This window comes from Ambystoma mexicanum, chromosome 11 (genome assembly GCF_040938575.1).
Source record: "Ambystoma mexicanum isolate Mex_15411 chromosome 11, UKY_AmexF1_1, whole genome shotgun sequence".
Lineage (NCBI taxonomy): Eukaryota > Metazoa > Chordata > Amphibia > Caudata > Ambystomatidae > Ambystoma > Ambystoma mexicanum.
The window spans coordinates 531,912,245-531,931,734 of record NC_090934.1 but is presented as its reverse complement, the minus strand read 5'-3'; positions in this window follow the sequence as shown (position 1 = coordinate 531,931,734).

The following is a 19,490-nucleotide window of genomic DNA, read 5'->3' as shown; positions in this document are numbered from 1 at the left end:
TTACACACGATTTCAGCAGGTTACGTGTATTACTGGGGTGCGGGCAAGTTTCACATGCGATAGGCCCTGTGCGAGTGGGGTACGTGTATTTCGGGGGTGCAGGGGAGTCTTACACGTGAATTCGCAGTGTGGGTCCTCCCAGGTGTTCCCTCTACACCCTCCACGGCCCCTGTAGGCAGACCACACCACAGGGGACTACCCTGCACCCCTGGTCATGTCCCGCAGGCAGCCCATCCACCATGGGCATGCCCCCCAGCCAAGCCCCGTTGTCACCTTGCACTAGTGATCACCAATGCATTACCCCCTTGCACCCCCACCCCACAGCACTGCGGGGCACCTGCCAGAAGGCCCCCACTCATGTCCCCTTGCACCCCCACCCCCCAGCACTGAGGGGCACCTGCCAGCAGGCCCCCACTCATGTCCCCTTGCACACCCACCCCCCAGCAGTGCGGGGCACCTGCCAGCAGGCCCCCACTCATGTCCCCTTGCACCCCCACTCCCCAGCACTGAGGGGCACCTGCCAGCAGGCCCCCACTCATGTCCCCTTGCACACCCACCCCCCAGCAGTGCGGGGCACCTGCCAGCAGGCCCCCACTCATGTCCCCTTGCACCCCCACCCCCCAGCACTGAGGGGCACCTGCCAACAGGCCCCCACACATGTCCCCTGCACCCCCACACCCCAGCAGTGCGGGGCACCTGCCAACAGGCCCGGACACATGTCCTCCAGCCAACACGTCATCACAATCTAGATCCCTGGCCCTTATGGCAAGGCTCCACATGCCAAAGACCCACCCAAGTATTGCATTCACCCACATAGAAATGCAAATTACATGATACAACCCCAATGGCAAGTATTTAAATTAACATATGTCCGTCACACACACACAATGGGTGCAAGTGAATGTCAAAACCCATATCATGACATGCATGAAACCAATGAGATGATACCACAAATGGAAGTATAAAAAAATATATATTAAAGATAACATGAACGTAAATCAAATTAAACACACAACAATGGGAATAACATAATAAATGGTCCATGTCCGATAAATAATGAAAATCAAGAGAACATAAGCAAAAGAAATCCAAAAAGAAATGTTGTCCAAAGTCACAGTTCAAAAAATCAAATCCAAGGGAAAATAAAAACCAAAAAAAACACAAAAAAAAATATCAAAAACGATGAATCCAATGTTAAACTATGTACAATTGAAGAATCCAGGGTCCATGAGCCCAACTTAAGAAATGAAACCTACCAAAAACTACTACCTAATAAAAAAAACTATATACAAAAATGTGGTCCATTGTCCAAGCGGTCCAAAATTAATAAAAAACCAAAGGAAACCTAATACTAACTAAATAACTATTTACAAGGGCAGCGGGCAAGTCCAACAGCTCACATGTTGATGTTCCAGGCCAGGGCATCATCAAACTCCTGCTCGATGTCCCGGAGACGGTCCTCTTCCATGGCCCGAGGGTTCGCAGGGATGATGACATCTGGAACTCCAGGTCCCTGCGAATGGCCTCGAGGCACTCGGCCCGCCTCAGCGCCCTACGCATAGAGTTCTCCGCCCTGACCATCGTGAGCCGTGCCTCTTCCGCCCGCTGCCGCTCCGCATCTATCGCATGGCCCAACCGCTGCCACACAGAAGACACTTCCCGTCCAGGGTCCTCCTGCCCTCCGGCCGGTGCCTGCCCCTCTGATGTTGATGGCCCAGCGCCATCATTGCTTCCACCTACAGCCTGCTCCTGCTGCTGCTGCTGCTGTCCATGTGCCCTGTCCGATGGTGCCTGCACATCCTCCATCTGCTGGTCTCCAGTTGTGGTGTCCACCCCTGCTGGACTGCCAACTCCCGACTGTGGCAGGGAGGGGATCTCCACCAAGCTGGCTGTGTTGGTCAGGCCAGGTCCACAGGGGGCCCTGATGGAATCTGGTCTGGAAGATGATGTGGAGAACGACTAGCGCATAGCCTCCACAGAGGAGGAGAGGTCCGCCAGAGTGCGTCACATGTAGGAACCCACCGACCAGGGCCCCTCCCAGCAGTGCCACGTCACGACGCTGCTCTTCGTCATGGCGTGCGTTCTCCGCCCAGGAAGAACGCACGTCATCACGAATGACACGCGTGCGCAACGCGACACCCACCAGGACGGATCCCATACGGTTGCGGGACCCCTCACCCGCAGGTAGTGGAGAGGCAGGTGATATGGCACTCTCCCCTACCTGCGGACGGGCCTGGGACGGGGCCTCCCTGCTGGTGCATGATGGTGCAGTCAGTCACAGGGTCAAGGACAGCGACATGCACAGGCCCCTCTGCGGTGACCTGTGCTGCCTCCTGACCCTGGCTCTGGACTGCACCACTTGCACCAGTGGTACTACCCCCACCAGGCCCCATGTGCAGCTCAGTAGCGGGCTCCTCCTCCTCTGTGGAGACCACCAACCTGGATGTCTCCACACCGTCTTCCGCCATTGGAAGTCCCTGTGGGGGCTCACCCGGCCCTTCTGCCACAGCCGTTGTGGCAGACGCAGCACCAGCCCCGTTGCTCTCGGATGATGGTAATTCATGGGAGGGTGGCTGGGCCTTGCGTCGCCGCCCAGTGGAGGCATCCCCGCCGCTTGGCTCCACAGCGCCGTCTACGCCCTCTTTTTCACTTGACGCTGCGTAGAGGGAGACATAGAACACAAGCATCAGGGTACAGTACAAAATACCCTAGAGAGGAAGCAATAACACATGAGTGGCACTGTCAAATGTCACTTCCATCCTGTCACTCCACAACACATGGGTGAATGCACACAACAGACATGCAGAAACAGTCCTGGCGCCTGCAATCAACATCAACATCCATGTAGAAGGGCCCCTGTAAACCAAGCTGTTGCCTTCAAAGTCACATGCATCCATGGCGTTTCAAAGTCACACACACTCCTCAGGCACACACATGTGCACCATACATATACATGACATCAGCACCCATTCCTCACCCCCCCTCCATGTCCAGGAACAGAGACAGCCATGCTTTCATGTGTGCATTCCACATAGAGCTCCCCATGTTGCATTAAAACACATGCACCAACTATGTGGTTCACACATAACTGATCTCACATGCATGACCATGATGTCCCTGCACACACACATCCATACATGGCCTATGTCACACATACAGGCAAGCATCAGACTACCAGCACACTGCAACATGCCCTGTCTCACACAGCAATGCTTGGCCACTTACCGCTCAACTCCAGACGGGTCTGCCTCTGAAGGATCTGGGCATGGAGCGCTGGGCCTACACGTTCCAGGACCCTCATCTGGATGGTACTCAGGCATGCCCGGCCCCCCTCCGCGAGGCACCGGGCCTTGTGGAGGGTCCTGGACCTGAAGTCCTCCCAGCGCTTCTTGACATGCTTGATGTCGCGGGTTGCCACCCCCTCTGCATTGATGGCAACCACTACGTCGTCCCAGATCCTCTCCTGTCCTTCCTTGTTGGCGCGTGATGTTCCGAAGAGGGCATCATAATGCCCCAGGACATGCTCCACCAGGACACCAACTTCGGTGGCAGTGAAGCTGGTGGCCCTCTGCCTCTCTGGCTGGGGGTTGCCAGTGGTGCCAGATGGAGATGTGCCCGACATGGCAACCCCAGAGGCAGGAGTGGGTGGGCAACTGGGTCCTGGGGCTGGGCTGTGGAGCGATGGAAACCCAGTCGGGAGTCTTCTGTTCCAGCAGGGGTGGACACAGCAACTGGACCCCTGCAGATGGCTGACGTGCAGGCACCAAATAGCAGGGCACGTGGGCAGCAGGCAGACAGGCAGCAGCAGATGGCTGGTGGGAGCGTGCTCAGGGCTCTGGGGGGCAGGAAAATGGTCTTCTGGGCAGGAGCATGGTCTTCCGTGTGTGTACGTGTGGCCAGCTTGATACGGAGTGATTTGGCACGTGAAAATCTTGCACGTAAGCGTGTAATTCGAGGAAAGGCCCTTAGCGCGTAAGCGCGTCAGCACACGTACGCGATATCATTGGACGAAAGGCCCTTAGCGCATAAGTGCGTCTGTGATGTATTGTGCACGGGCGTTGCCCTTTCGCGTGTAAAACTTGCCGCACACCCCTGAAATTCACGTACTCCCTCGACCAGGGCCCTTTCGCATGTGAAACTTCACGCGAACCCCGTAATACATGTACCCTGGTGAAATTGCGGGTAAAACTTCACGTGAACCCCAGGAATACACGTACCCTGCTGAAATCGCAGGTGAAACTTCACGCGAACCCCGTAATACACATACCCTGCTGAAATCGTGGGTGAAACTTCACGCGAGCCCCAGGAATACACGTACCCTGCTGAAATCGCGGGTGAACCTTCACGCAAACCCCATAATACACGTACCCTGCTGAAATCGCAGGTGAAACTTCACGCGAACCCCTGAAATACACGCACCCAGGCCAATCACGTGTGACACTTCCCGCGCACCCCAGTAATACTCGTACCCCGCTCACCCAGGCCCGATCGCATGTGAAACTTCCCGCGCACCCCTGAAATAAACTTTCCCCACTCCCCCAGGCCCGATCGCGTGTAAAACTTCCCGCGCACACCCGGAATACACGCACACACTATTTTTCACACAGCGGGTGTCGCTGTTTGTCACGTACCCCTTTGCACGTCATTTGTCCTAGGGGGCCACAGTATGGGACATTCATCAGAGCTGTATATTTGTTCTTTTTGTTAGAGCACATTTTGGTGCACATTTTTTTCCAGCGCAGGGACGCTACCGCCTGCCTTCGTGTGGCGGACGGGTTTGGGTCTGTGCGCGTCTTTGCCCGTGCACTGGTTTGCCCTATTCGATTCCATGAATACATGTTGTAGGCGAGCGTGTGGGCGTTCTGCGCACTTGCCTCCTGTACTTCCCCCGTGACGCCTACATTTTCACGAGTTTTTCCTCATTCCGAGTGTTACGCCCCGTGTTCCGCCTACTTTTGTTATGTGCGCCGCGCTATGTGCGCTTTCGCTGTGGCCTTAGCGCACGCCGTTAGATGACCTGTGCGCCGGTGTGTGCCGGGCACTTTTTCAGCGCACATCCCTGATTTTACTTGCGCACGGACTTCCATGAATAGATGTGCACTGGTTTCCCTACGATATTCGCACTTGCACTGCGATTTTCGCTCTTTCACTGCGAATCGCACGTTTTCGCACGCTTGCGCCGAAATTTTCAGCGCACATTAATTCCATGAATCGGCCTGATAAGCATTTCAGTTGTGTGCTGGATATTAGGCTGAGATCAGGGTGTATTGCCTGATTGAAATACTTAACAAAAGACAGTATGTAAAAATGAGTCAAATGAACAACGTTATAAATAATGACATCCTGAGAAAAGAAGTATAAAAATGCAAAGATATGTAATTAAAGGTTTCTTTTTATCTCTCTCTCTCTATCTCCCTCTCCTTCTGTCACTCTGTACTTCTGGTGAAATAACAAAAGAAATGTATAGTTTTATGCATATTCAACAACTGCAATAGAAAGCAAGGTACCTCCTAATAACCACTTGCTGGGCCCCCAATGTAAACGATAGTAGTATAGATAGATATAGGAACAGATAAGAAAATATTCCTATAAATGTGGCTTGTTCTGTTGAGCGATTATTTTCTTTTCCATGATATTTGGCCTCGTGCTGTATTGGGCGATAGCCTTCCTTTATATTTATTGACATGAAGGAGGGGGGAGGAGAGGTGAAATGACTAAAGCAAGGTACCATCTAATAACCACTTGCTGGGTGATCGCCAGTCAGGCTTTCAGCCCCAGCACGGGACTGAAACAGCCTTAGTGGACTTAAAAGCCCAAATTGACGAGTTTAGAGATAAAGGGAAGTCCACAAGCCCTTCCAGATCTTCATATACCAATTGCCTCTTGATCCCAAGATTCAAACTCGCTAGAGTTTTTTATGCATATTCAACAACTGCAATAGAAGTAAGATGTGCAAAAAATATAATGGAAAATCAAAAGTAATAAAGGAAGGTAGAACACTGAAAGAAATATGTATATGAATGTGAATTTTACCCCTTTTATATATTTTATTCTGTATGACCTTCCATGGCAATGACGGGGGCCCCCAATGTCAACGATAGTAGTATAGATAGATATAGGAACAGATAAGAAAATATTCCTATAAATGTGGCTTGTTCTGTTGAGCGATTATTTTCTTTTCCATGATATTTGGCCTTGTGCTGTATTGGGCGATAGCCTTCCTTTATATCTATTAACATGAAGGAGGGGGGAGGAGAGGTGAAATGACTAAAGCAAGGTACCATCTAATAACCACTTGCTGGGTGATCGCCAGTCAGGCTTTCAGCCCCACACAGCCTTAGTGGACTTAAAAGCCCAAATTGACGAGCTTAGAGATAAAGGGAAGTCAGCCCTCCTCCTTATTTTAGACTTATCGCTGTGTTCGACCTTGTGGATCACAGGGTCTTTTGCAGGCATCTGGACTCGGCAGCTCACTTTTCTAATGAAGCCATAGTATGGATTGAATCCTTTCTTGACAATAGGACTATGAGAGTCTTCTCCCCCACTGCGGCCGCAGACCCCATCCCGATCTCTTGCGGAGTGCCCCAGGGTTCTTGCGGCTCTCCTAACCTTTACAATATATTCACGAAGCCCCTGTTCGATAATCTGAACCTTCTTGGTATCACCTACACTAACTATGCAGATGATACACAGATTCTCCTACCTCTTACTGGTGATTATGACAAGGATTTGGCCTTGGTGAACAGGGTATATCTCATCATCCAGGCATGGATTGGCACACATGGACTATGCCTGAATGATGACAAAACTGAGATCATTATTCTGGGCACCTCCTCAACCCTTAAAAAACTGGGACCCAAATACTCTATGTTCAACATCGACAGCAACCCCATTGCAGTCACTAAAGAGGTTAAAACACTGGGTTTTTACCTTGATTCAACCCTCTCCTTCAAGAAACAGGTTAATACAACGGTATCTGCCACAGCATTCAAGTGCAAATTAATCAGAGCAGGTAAACCCTTCCTGTCCAACAACAGTTGTATCACCTTGGCAAGTGCCCTTGTTCTGTCGAAGTGGGATTTTTGTAATTCTTTTTACTACGGGGCCAACAAGGAAATTATCAAGAAGATCCAGCTCCTTCAGAACAATGCTCTAAGTGCTGCACCTGGAAACCCAAGAAGGGATCATATCTCTGAAATAAGACGATCAAACAACTGGCTACCCACATAAGATAAAATCCAGTTGAAAGTGGGTTCTCTTACATACAAATGCCTTAACAATGTGGCTCCCTGTTACCTTACTGAGAGACTCACTCGAAAAACGTCCACAAGCCCTTCCAGATCTTCATATACCAATTGCCTCTTGATCCCAAGATTCAAACTCGCTAGAGTTGGGGTACGCAGCTTCCCGGTGAAGGCAGCCCAATTGTGGAACTCCTTATCCCCTCTCATGAGAGAAGATCAATCTTACCCACACTTCCGGCAGAATCTCATAAACTGGTTCAAAAACTCAGACAAACAATCTGGTTCATGATCCCGATCCACTTACTACCCTACTTTGTACATAACATTTTGTTACCTAATTGTATATAGTATTCTATTTTTATCCTGACTATATAACTCCATCTCTTCCTGGATTGTATTCCTTGTAATATGCTAATGTATCTTCTGTAACCAATATATTATAAAAGAAGGATAAGATGGTAAATTTTCTCTACTTCCACCCCTCCTTCTCCCCCAACGATTAGACACCTCTGACAGATTCTCCGGCACTACAGGTCTTGACAACATAGACTGCGTGCAACATTCCAAATTTCAAAAAACATTTTTGTTTAATACAGAATATTTAAATTAAAACATAAGATACTACCCACACCTAACACAGTGTACAAAACTACCACTAAAACCTACAAAATCTAAAAAGCTAAATTTCAAATAAACCACTTACAAATGGACACAGACGAAATCACATATCACAGTACATAGAAAAAACCTAAATGTGTCACTAAAACAACATATAATCCCAACATGTTTCTGTTCTTTAAAGCCCCTTTCGGGCGAACATTCTTCAGGGGAACCTTTAAAACATCCACTATTCTTCTCAACACCGTGTTGAATGGGTAGTTTCAGGCAACCAGCCTGCAAAGAAGGGAAACAGAGGAAACTAATCAGATCCCCAGGGGAGGGGGTATTACCAAATGTAAAAGTGGAGTTGACTCAGTCAAGAGAACAATTCCACAAAAAGGTTTAGAAATTAAACCAATTAGATTTACCTTAATGTGGTGAATCTTCAACGCACGTCTGTAAATGACAGATAGGCTAATTTTTCTTCATTGAAAAACCAAGATACTTCAAAAGGCGTCTTAATCCGCCGAGAATATCGTCACACCTAGAAAGGACACATCACACTACCAATGAGCCACAGATCACAACAGGACAACAGTCATGAATTGTTCAGGATATATTAAATAAAAATTACCTTCACGCAAATGAAGCCACCCACAACGTGGGGCAAGGGGAGGAAATCCCTTGTAATGACAACCAAGTCTGCAGATGATTACAAAAGAGGACGCAGAACCAATCTGTAATATAAGAAGGGCGGTCACCAACCATCTCAAAGAGCATTAAAATGCACCGATACACCACGGCTCCCAAATGTGTAAAAAAAGGGAAGAAAAGAAACCATTTCGAGCCCAGCCTAGGTCGTGCATTAGAGCTCATGCTTCCAAACAGTAGTGTCATACACCAGCGGACTTCACAGCCATTAAATGTGCTGAACGTGACCAAGTAGTGGGAGATAGTACACAACACCTCAATGTTCAGTAAGTAAAAAACTACGGAAAAGGGATAATAGCCACCAACATCACTAAAAGTAATGTAGCTACTAAAGTTCAAGAACAACATGCTCACCTCTAGATTAGGAGAAACAAACTCCTTGCTAATGACTCGCGGGGTTTGAAAGAAGACCGTGCAGCACCAGCATGTGTTTTCACCAAGTGCAGCAAAACGCTCACCACTTCCTAGTAAACACTAAGAAAGGACTATACTTTTCGATTAAATATTAGCCGGCAAGAAAATACAGCGGCCATCTTTTACATGCAATCTTCCTAGTGAACACTAAGGAAGGACTACACTCTTCAGTTAGGTACTAGCCGGTAAGAAAAAACAAGCGGCCATCTTTGCATCAAACCACCCAACAACAAGGGGAAGCAGTGTTGAGAAGAAAGTGCACTGGGGGGCACAAAACCATTCAAAAGAAATCGACACAGCATTGCAAAAATCAAGCAACATACATATGCAAATTTTTGCAAATATAGATGGCACAAAATAAGGAAAATTCAAAAAAATTCAAAAAAATTCAAAACACAGCCAAAATTGCAAACAATAGTCAGATAGCAGAAAACATTTATGTTTGGCTGACCAGATGCCAATCAATACTCTCATTGAGCACCAGAACATTACTTTGCAATTTAAAAATAATTTTTTGTTCCAGGTTCAATAATTTCTGGTCTGTCTCGGCTTTCCTATGGCCATGCACCTTTTTCAAAATAAACCACGTAAAGTCATTGCAGCCATGTTTCATATCAAGAAAATGTTTCACTAAAGGAGCTGCAATCACTTGATTTCTGATGCAGCTCCGATGTTCCACCATACGGACTTTACATTGTCTGTTAGTCTTGCCTACATAATATAGGCCACAGGGGCATGTGATTAAATACACAACATTGGATGTGTTACAGTTGGTCATTTCATTACACACCCATTTCAGATTAGGTAAAATTTGTATATATCTAATCTCTTTAGTTTGGGCACACATACTACATTTACCGCAAGGAAAATGCCCTTTTATTTCCAGTAAACCCCATAACCTGGTTTGTCTCACCAGTGGTGTACTTTTCTCAGTTACATCATTCCTGATCAAAATGTTCCTTAGGTTTTGACTTTTTCTAAAGGCCACCAAAGGGGGCAAGGCTTCTTTTCCTCTGTATACCTTTTTCCAAGTTTTCATCACAATAGATTTAATTTTGTACGATAAATTTGAAAAAGTATTAACAAAAACAGTACCAATCTTTCTCTTTATTTTCACATTTTTCTCCAAAAGAGCCTCCCGATTATTATTGTGTGCTCTTTTTGAAGCAGTCTTAATCACTGTAGGTGGATAGCTTTTGTTTCGCAGTTTCTGAGTAAGTGCGTCCGCACTTAGACGGAAATCCTCTTTTCTACTACTATTCCTTTTTAACCTTAAAAACTGCCCAAAAGGTAAGTTGTTTTTCAAATGCTTAGCATGATGGCTGTTAAAGTGCAGAAGAGAATTCTTGTCAGTAGTTTTTGTGTAGGGCTTCACTTTTAACACTCCATTCTCATGAAAGATGGTAATATCCAGAAAATGAGTCTCAAAGTCACATATGGATCCCGTAAATTTCAGAAAAAGATTCTGTTGGTTCAACCAGGTCATAAAGCACTCAGCTTCTTCTCTCGTACCATCCCATACAATGAGTATATCGTCTATATACCTCAGCCACTTCCTCAACTGATGGATATAAGGATTAGTGGCTGAGTATATCACAATTTTTTCAAAATATTCAACATAGAGGTTGGCTAAATTAGGGGCCATGGCCGCACCCATGGCAGTGCCCTCTATCTGTTGGAAAAAAGTTCCTTGGAACTGGAAAAAGTTTTGGGTAAGGGCAAACTCAGTACACCACAAAATAAAGGCACTGCTCACAGGGTGTCCATCCTCTCTGCCCAGGAAAATTTCTTCAACAACCTCTAATGTCGCCCTTTGTGGTATCATAGTATAGAGGGTTTGAATATCCAAACCTATCAATAAAGAGTTGCCTTGAACAAAATCTATGTTCTCTATTTTATTGATGGCATCGGTAGTATCCCTCAAATAACTCTGCATTTTCATCACAAATGGGCGCAGATAAAAATCTGCGAACTTAGACAATGGTTCTAAAATGGAATTGACCCCAGAGACTATGGGACGTCCGGGAGGGTCTACCAATCTCTTATGCACCTTAGGGAAAATATAGAACACAGGTACCCTGCCTTGTTCCCTTATTAGAAATTCAAATTCTTGTTTGCTAATCATCTCTGAGTCATATGCCAAAGTAACTTTTTCTTTTATGATCTTCATCAGCCGAGCAGTAGGGTCACAAGTAAGTTTCAAATAGCTCACACTGTCAGAGAGAAGTCTCTCACATTCTTTAACATAATCACTGCGATTCATCAAGACAATAGCTCCCCCTTTATCTGCTTGTCTGATAATGAGATTCTTATCTTTTGCAAGATTTAGAAAAGAATCTCTCTGGGGTTTACTAAAGATACTAAAGGGTTTGAAAGAAGACCGTGCAGCACCAGCATGTGTTTTCACCAAGTGCAGCAAAACGCTCACCACTTCCTAGTAAACACTAAGAAAGGACTATACTTTTCGATTAAATACTAGCCGGCAAGAAAATACAGCGGCCATCTTTTACATGCAATCTTCCTAGTGAACACTAAGGAAGGACTACACTCTTCAGTTAGGTACTAGCCGGTAAGAAAAAAATAGCGGCCATCTTTGCATCAAACCACCCAACAACAAGGGGAAGCAGTGTTGAGAAGAAAGTGCACTGGGGGGCACAAAACCATTCAAAAGAAATCGACACAGCATTGCAAAAATCAAGCAACAGACATATGCATTTTTTGCAAATATAGATGGCACAAAATAAGGAAAATTCAAAAAAATTCAAAAAAATTCAAAACACAGCCAAAATTGCAAACAATAGTCAGATAGCAGAAAACATTTATGTTTGGCTGACCAGATGCCAATCAATACTCTCATTGAGCCCCAGAACATTACTTTGCAGTTTAAAAATAATTTTCTGTTCCAGGTTCAATAATTTCTGGTCTGTCTCGGCTTTCCTATAGCTATGCACCTTTTTCAAAATAAACCATGTAAAGTCATTGCAGCCATGTTTCATATCAAGAAAATGTTTCACTAAATCAAATCCCTCTATACTATGATACCACAAAGGGCGACATTAGAGGTTGTTGAAGTAATTTTGCTGGGCAGAGAGGATGGACACCCTGTGAGCAGTGCCTTTATTTTGTGGTGTACTGAGTTTGCCCTTACCCAAAACTTTTTCCAGTTCCAAGGAACTTTTTTCCAACCGATAGAGGGCACTGCCATCGGTGCGGCCATGGCCCCTAATTTAGCCAACCTCTATGTTGAATATTTTGAAAAAATGGTGACATACTCAGCCACTAATCCTTATATCCATCAGTTGAGGAAGTGGCTGAGGTATATAGACGATATACTCATTGTATGGGATGGTACGAGAGAAGAAGCTGAGTGCTTTATGACCTGGTTGAACCAACAGAATCTTTTTCTGAAATTTACGGGATCCATATGTGACTTTGAGACTCATTTTCTGGATATTACCATCTTTCATGAGAATGGAGTGTTAAAAGTGAAGCCCTACACAAAGACTACTGACAAGAATTCTCTTCTGCACTTTAACAGCCATCATGCTAAGCATTTGAAAAACAACTTACCTTTTGGGCAGTTTTTAAGGTTAAAAAGGAATAGTAGTAGAAAAGAGGATTTCCGTCTAAGTGCGGACGCACTTACTCAGAAACTGCGAAACAAAGGCTATCCACCTAGAGTGATTAAGACTGCTTCAAAAAGAGCATACAATAATAATCGGGAGGCTGTTTTGGAGAAAAATGTGAAAATAAAGAGAAAGATTGGTACTGTTTTTGTTAATACTTTTTCAAATTTATCGTTCAAAATTAAATCTATTGTGATGAAAACTTGGAAAAAGGTATACAGAGGAAAAGAAGCCTTGCCCCCTTTGGTGGCCTTTAGAAAAAGTCAAAACCTAAGGAACATTTTGATCAGGAATGATGTAACTGATTAAAGTACACCATTGGTGAGACAAACCAGGTTATGGGGTTTACCGGAAATAAAAGGGCATTTTCCTTGCAGTAAATGTAGTATGTGTGCCCAAACTAAAGAGATTAGATATATACAAATTTTATCTAATCTGAAATGGGGTGTAATGAAATGACCAACTGTAACACATCCAATGTTGTGTATTTAATCACATGCCCCTGTGGCCTATATTATGTAGGCAAGACTAACAGACAATGGCCCTCATTAGGACCCTGGCGGAAAGGGGTTTACGCCGGCGTAAACCATGGCGCACCTTTCCGCCTGACTACGAGTTCCCGTAGCGCCATGGTGATTTTTACGCCTGCTTTTTGCAGGCGGAAAAATCCATGGCGCTACGGAACTTGTTGTTAATTACGCCACCGTAATTTACGGTGGCGTAATTAACGCCTTCCCCACTCCCATTATACCCTATGGGGCAAAAATGGGAATGGGGAAGGGTAAATGGGAATTGGGGACTTACCGCCCCGCCAAGGTCGGGATGGGGCGGTAAGTCCGCCAACCACCATGGCGGGGTTGGCAGCTTAGCGCCATGGACCATGGTGCAAATTGCACCATGGTTCTCCGCCAGGGTCGTAATGAGGGCCAATGTAAAGTCTGTATGGTGGAACATCGGAGCTGCATCAGAAATCAAGTGATTGCAGCTCCTTTAGTGAAACATTTTCTTGATATGAAACATGGCTGCAATGACTTTACGTGGTTTATTTTGAAAAAGGTGCATGGCCATAGGAAAGCCGAGACAGACCAGAAATTATTGAACCTGGAACAAAAAATTATTTTTAAATTGCAAAGTAATGTTCTGGGGCTCAATGAGAGTATTGATTGGCATCTGGTCAGCCAAACATAAATGTTTTCTGCTATCTGACTATTGTTTGCAATTTTGGCTGTGTTTTGAATTTTTTTGAAATTTTTTGAATTTTGTACCATCTATATTTGCAAAAATGTGCATATGTCTGTTGCTTGATTTTTGCAATGCTGTGTCGATTTCTTTTGAATGGTTTTGTGCCCCCCAGTGCACTTTCTTCTCAACACTGCTTCCCCTTGTTGTTGGGTGGTTTGATGCAAAGATGGCCGCTAGTTTTTTCTTACCGGCTAGTACCTAACTGAAGAGTGTGGTCCTTCCTTAGTGTTCACTAGGAAGATTGCATGTAAAAGATGGCCACTGTATTTTCTTGCCGGCTAGTATTTAATCGAAAAGTATAGTCCTTTCTTAGTGTTTACTAGGAAGTGGTGAGCGTTTTGCTGCACTTGGTGAAAACACATGCTGGTGCTGCACGGTCTTCTTTCAAACCCCGCGAGTCATTAGCGAGGAGTTTGTTTCTCCTAATCTAGAGGTGAGCATGTTGTTCTTGAACTTTAGTAGCTACATTACTTTTAGTGATGTTGGTGGCTATTATCCCTTTTCCGTAGTTTTTTTACTTACTGAACATTGAGGTGTTGTGTACTATCTCCCACTACTTGGTCACGTTCAGCATGTTTTTACACATTTAATGGCTGTGAAGTCCGCTGGTGTATGTCACTACTGTTTGGAAGCATGAGCTCTAATGCACGACCTAGGCTGGGCTTGAAATGGTTTCTTTTCTTCCCTTTTTTTACACATTTGGGAGCCGTGGTGTATCGGTGCATTTTAATGCTCTTTGAGATGGTTGGTGACCGCCCTTCTTATATTACAGATTGGTTCTGCGGGATCTGCAGACTTGGTTGTCATTACAAGGGATTTCCTCCCCTTGCCCCACGTTGTGGGTGGCTTCATTTGTGTGAAGGTAATTTTTATTTAATATATCCTGAACAATTCATGACTGTTGTCCTGTAGTGATCTGTGGCTCATTGGTAGTGTGATGTGTCCTTTCTAGGTGTGACGATATTTTCGGCTGATTGAGACGCCTTTTGAAGTATCTTGGTTTTTCAATGAAGACAAATTAGCCTATCTGTCATTTACAGACGTGCGTTGAAGATTCACCACATTAAGGTAAATCTAATTGGTTTAATTTCTAAACCTTTTTGTGGAATTGTTCTCTTGACTGAGTCAACTCCACTTTTACATTTGGTAATACCCCCTCCCCTGGGGATCTGATTAGTTTCCTCTGTTTCCCTTCTTTGCAGGCTGGTTGCCTGAAACTACCCATTCAACACGGTGTTGAGAAGAATAGTGGATGTTTTAAAGGTTCCCCTGAAGAATGTTCGCCCGAAAGGGGCTTTAAAGAACAGAAACATGTTGGGATTATATGTTATTTTTGTGACACATTTAGATTTTTTCTATGTACTGTGATATGTGATTTCGTCTGTGTCCATTTGTAAGTGGTTTATTTGAAATTTAGCTTTTTAGATTTTGTAGGTTTTAGTGGTAGTTTTGTACACTGTGTTAGGTGTGGGTAGTATCTTATGTTTTAATTTAAATATTCTGTATTAAACAAAAATGTTTTTTGAAATTTGGAATGTTGCACGCAGTCTATGTTGTCAAGACCTGTAGTGCCGGAGAATCTGTCAGAGGTGTCTAATCGTTGGGGGAGAAGGAGGGGTGGAAGTAGAGAAAGTTTACCATCTTATCCTTCTTTTATAATATAATCTATGTTCCTATTGGTGGAGTAAGATGTGGTACATATAAATAGGATCCTGTGTACCTATTTGATTACATGTTTTCAGAGGCTCTTGTGGTCTCGTAGGTTGTGAATAAGGAGATATTGTATCACACCAGGACACTACACTACTAGCCATATAACATGGCTACAGCCTCAGACAAGTGCCTAGCATATAGCGAGGATCATGTGAAAAAATTGTTAGACACATTATCAGTGCTGGCTGGCACCAGTGAAAATGAGTTCAATATTAACAGCAATGATCAATAGGACGAATCGGTCCAATTAAGGAAACGCCTTATTCGTACTAAACTGTATGGAGCTATTATGCTTGAGTATTTGAAAAATCAGGCCCTTCCTCAAGGTCTCTTATTGAGAAATGAGCCACGTCTATTTTTAGACAATAAGGAATTTAAACTAAAATGGAGTTACATATCTAATAAATGTGGGAGGGACTGGTTAGTCCTAATCATAGAGACAGCTACTGAAGTGTCAAAGAAAATAGAGATAGATATTACAAAGTTGGAAGAAGAACTCAAAACAGATCTTGATCTAGATACGTTCAAAGTAAAACTAGAACAACACCTTAAAGGGTTAGTAGATTTTAAAAATGATACTACCCTAGAAAGGGTTAAAAGGTTGAAAAAAGACCTCACCAATTTTACACATGAAAAGGCCTTCCCTTATGTTGTAGAGGGCCATAACTTTGGTAACACATTTCAGATTCCTAAAAACAATAGATGTGTACATTTTAGGGATACTTCATATAGCTCAGGTGAAGATAGCACAGGAGGCAATGAACCTGTAGCTCAATCGAACCCGGGCAGAGGCAGGGGAAGGGGCCAGAGAGGGGGCAACAGACAAAGACAAAGGATGCCTTTTTTAGGGCAGGGTCCCAACCGAGGGGATTGGGACAACCAGGTCAGGACACGGAGCCGAACAAGGAATCAGTGGTGATTAACTTGTCCAACTATGTACTTTCAAGTGAAGAAGAGAATACTCTAAACAGGGGCCTCAGCTTTGTTATGACCAAAACCCATGATCCCTTTGAATTTCGTACTGAGTTTTTTGCATTTATGCGTAAAGTACGCCTTAATGAATATTTCAGTGAACACGAGGGTTACAATAGTAATAACTGCAGTGGTCTGCGTAATGCGTCAACCTTCTGTGCACCCAGCTACTCTCACACCGCTGAATCCACGGTATTTGAAAGACAAGTGTTGGCTGAAGTTCTAAAGTTAGAATCCTGTGAGAAATCTCATAATTCGAACTTTAGTAAACCCCAGAGAGATTCTGTTCTAAAACTTGCAAAAGATAAGAATCTCATTATCAGACAAGCAGATAAAGGGGGAGCTATTGTCTTGATGAATCGCAGTGATTATGTTAAAGAATGTGAGAGACTTCTTTCTGACAGTGTGAGCTATTTGAAACTTACTTGTGACCCTACTGCTCGGCTGATGAAGATCATAAAAGAAAAAGTTACTTTGGCATATGACTCAGAGATGATTAGCAAACAAGAATTTGAATTTCTAATAAGGGAACAAGGCAGGGTACCTGTGTTCTATATTTTCCCTAAGGTGCATAAGAGATTGGTAGACCCTCCCGGACGTCCCATAGTCTCTGGGGTCAATTCCATTTTAGAACCATTGTCTAAGTTCGCAGATTTTTATCTGCGCCCATTTGTGATGAAAATGCAGAGTTATTTGAGGGATACTACCGATGCCATCAATAAAATAGAGAACATAGATTTTGTTCAAGGCAACTCTTTATTGATAGGTTTGGATATTCAATCCCTCTATACTATGATACCACAAAGGGCGACATTAGAGGTTGTTGAAGAAATTTTGCTGGGCAGAGAGGATGGACACCCTGTGAGCAGTGCCTTTACTTTGTGATGTACTGAGTTTGCCCTTACCCAAAACTTTTTCCAGTTCCAAGGAACTTTTTTCCAACAGATAGAGGGCACTGCCATGGGTGCGGCCATGGCCCCTAATTTAGCCAACCTCTATGTTGAATATTTTGAAAAAATGGTGATATACTCAGCCACTAATCCTTATATCCATCAGTTGAGGAAGTGGCTGAGGTATATAGACGATATACTCATTTTATGGGATGGTACGAGAGAAGAAGCTGAGTGCTTTATGACCTGGTTGAACCAACAGAATCTTTTTCTGAAATTTACGGGATCCATATGTGACTTTGAGACTCATTTTCTGGATATTACCATCTTTCATGAGAATGGAGTGTTAAAAGTGAAGCCCTACACAAAGACTACTGACAAGAATTCTCTTCTGCACTTTAACAGCCATCATGCTAAGCATTTGAAAAACAACTTACCTTTTGGGCAGTTTTTAAGGTTAAAAAGGAATAGTAGTAGAAAAGAGGATTTCCGTCTAAGTGCGGACGCACTTACTCAGAAACTGCGAAACAAAGGCTATCCACCTAGAGTGATTAAGACTGCTTCAAAAAGAGCATACAATAATAATCGGGAGGCTGTTTTGGAGAAAAATGTGAAAATAAAGAGAAAGATTGGTACTGTTTTTGTTAATACTTTTTCAAATTTATCGTACAAAATTAAATCTATTGTGATGAAAACTTGGAAAAAGGTATACAGAGGAAAAGAAGCCTTGCCCCCTTTGGTGGCCTTTAGAAAAAGTCAAAACCTAAGGAACATTTTGATCAGGAATGATGTAACTGATTAAAGTACACCATTGGTGAGACAAACCAGGTTATGGGGTTTACCGGAAATAAAAGGGCATTTTCCTTGCAGTAAATGTAGTATGTGTGCCCAAACTAAAGAGATTAGATATATACAAATTTTTATCTAATCTGAAATGGGGTGTAATGAAATGACCAACTGTAACACATCCAATGTTGTGTATTTAATCACATGCCCCTGTGGCCTATATTATGTAGGCAAGACTAACAGACAATGGCCCTCATTAGGACCCTGGCGGAAAGGGGTTTACGCCGGCGTAAACCATGGCGCACCTTTCCGCCTGACTACGAGTTCCCGTAGCGCCATGGTGATTTTTACGCCTGCTTTTTGCAGGCGGAAAAATCCATGGCGCTACGGAACTTGTTGTTAATTACGCCACCGTAATTTACGATGGCGTAATTAACGCCTTCCCCACTCCCATTATACCCTATGGGGCAAAAATGGGAACGGGGAAGGGTAAATGGGGATTGGGGATTTACCGCCCCGCCAAGGTCGGGATGGGGCGGTAAGTCCGCCAACCACCATGGCGGAGTTGGCAGCTTAGCGCCATGGACCATGGTGCAAATTGCACCATGGTTCTCCGCCAGGGTCGTAATGAGGGCCAATGTAAAGTCCGTATGGTGGAACATCGGAGCTGCATCAGAAATCAAGTGATTGCAGCTCCTTTAGTGAAACATTTTCTTGATATGAAACATGGCTGCAATGACTTTACGTGGTTTATTTTGAAAAAGGTGCATGGCCATAGGAAAGCCGAGACAGACCAGAAATTATTGAACCTGGAACAAAAAATTATTTTTAAATTGCAAAGTAATGTTCTGGGGCTCAATGAGAGTATTGATTGGCATCTGGTCAGCCAAACATAAATGTTTTCTGCTATCTGACTATTGTTTGCAATTTTGGCTGTGTTTTGAATTTTTTTGAATTTTCCTTATTTTGTGCCATCTATATTTGCAAAAATGTGCATATGTCTGTTGCTTGATTTTTGCAATGCTGTGTCGATTTCTTTTGAATGGTTTTGTGCCCCCCAGTGCACTTTCTTCTCAACACTGCTTCCCCTTGTTGTTGGGTGGTTTGATGCAAAGATGGCCGCTAGTTTTTTCTTACCGGCTAGTACCTAACTGAAGAGTGTAGTCCTTCCTTAGTGTTTACTAGGAAGATTGCATGTAAAAGATGGCCGCTGTATTTTCTTGCCGGCTAGTATTTAATCGAAAAGTATAGTCCTTTCTTAGTGTTTACTAGGAAGTGGTGAGCGTTTTGCT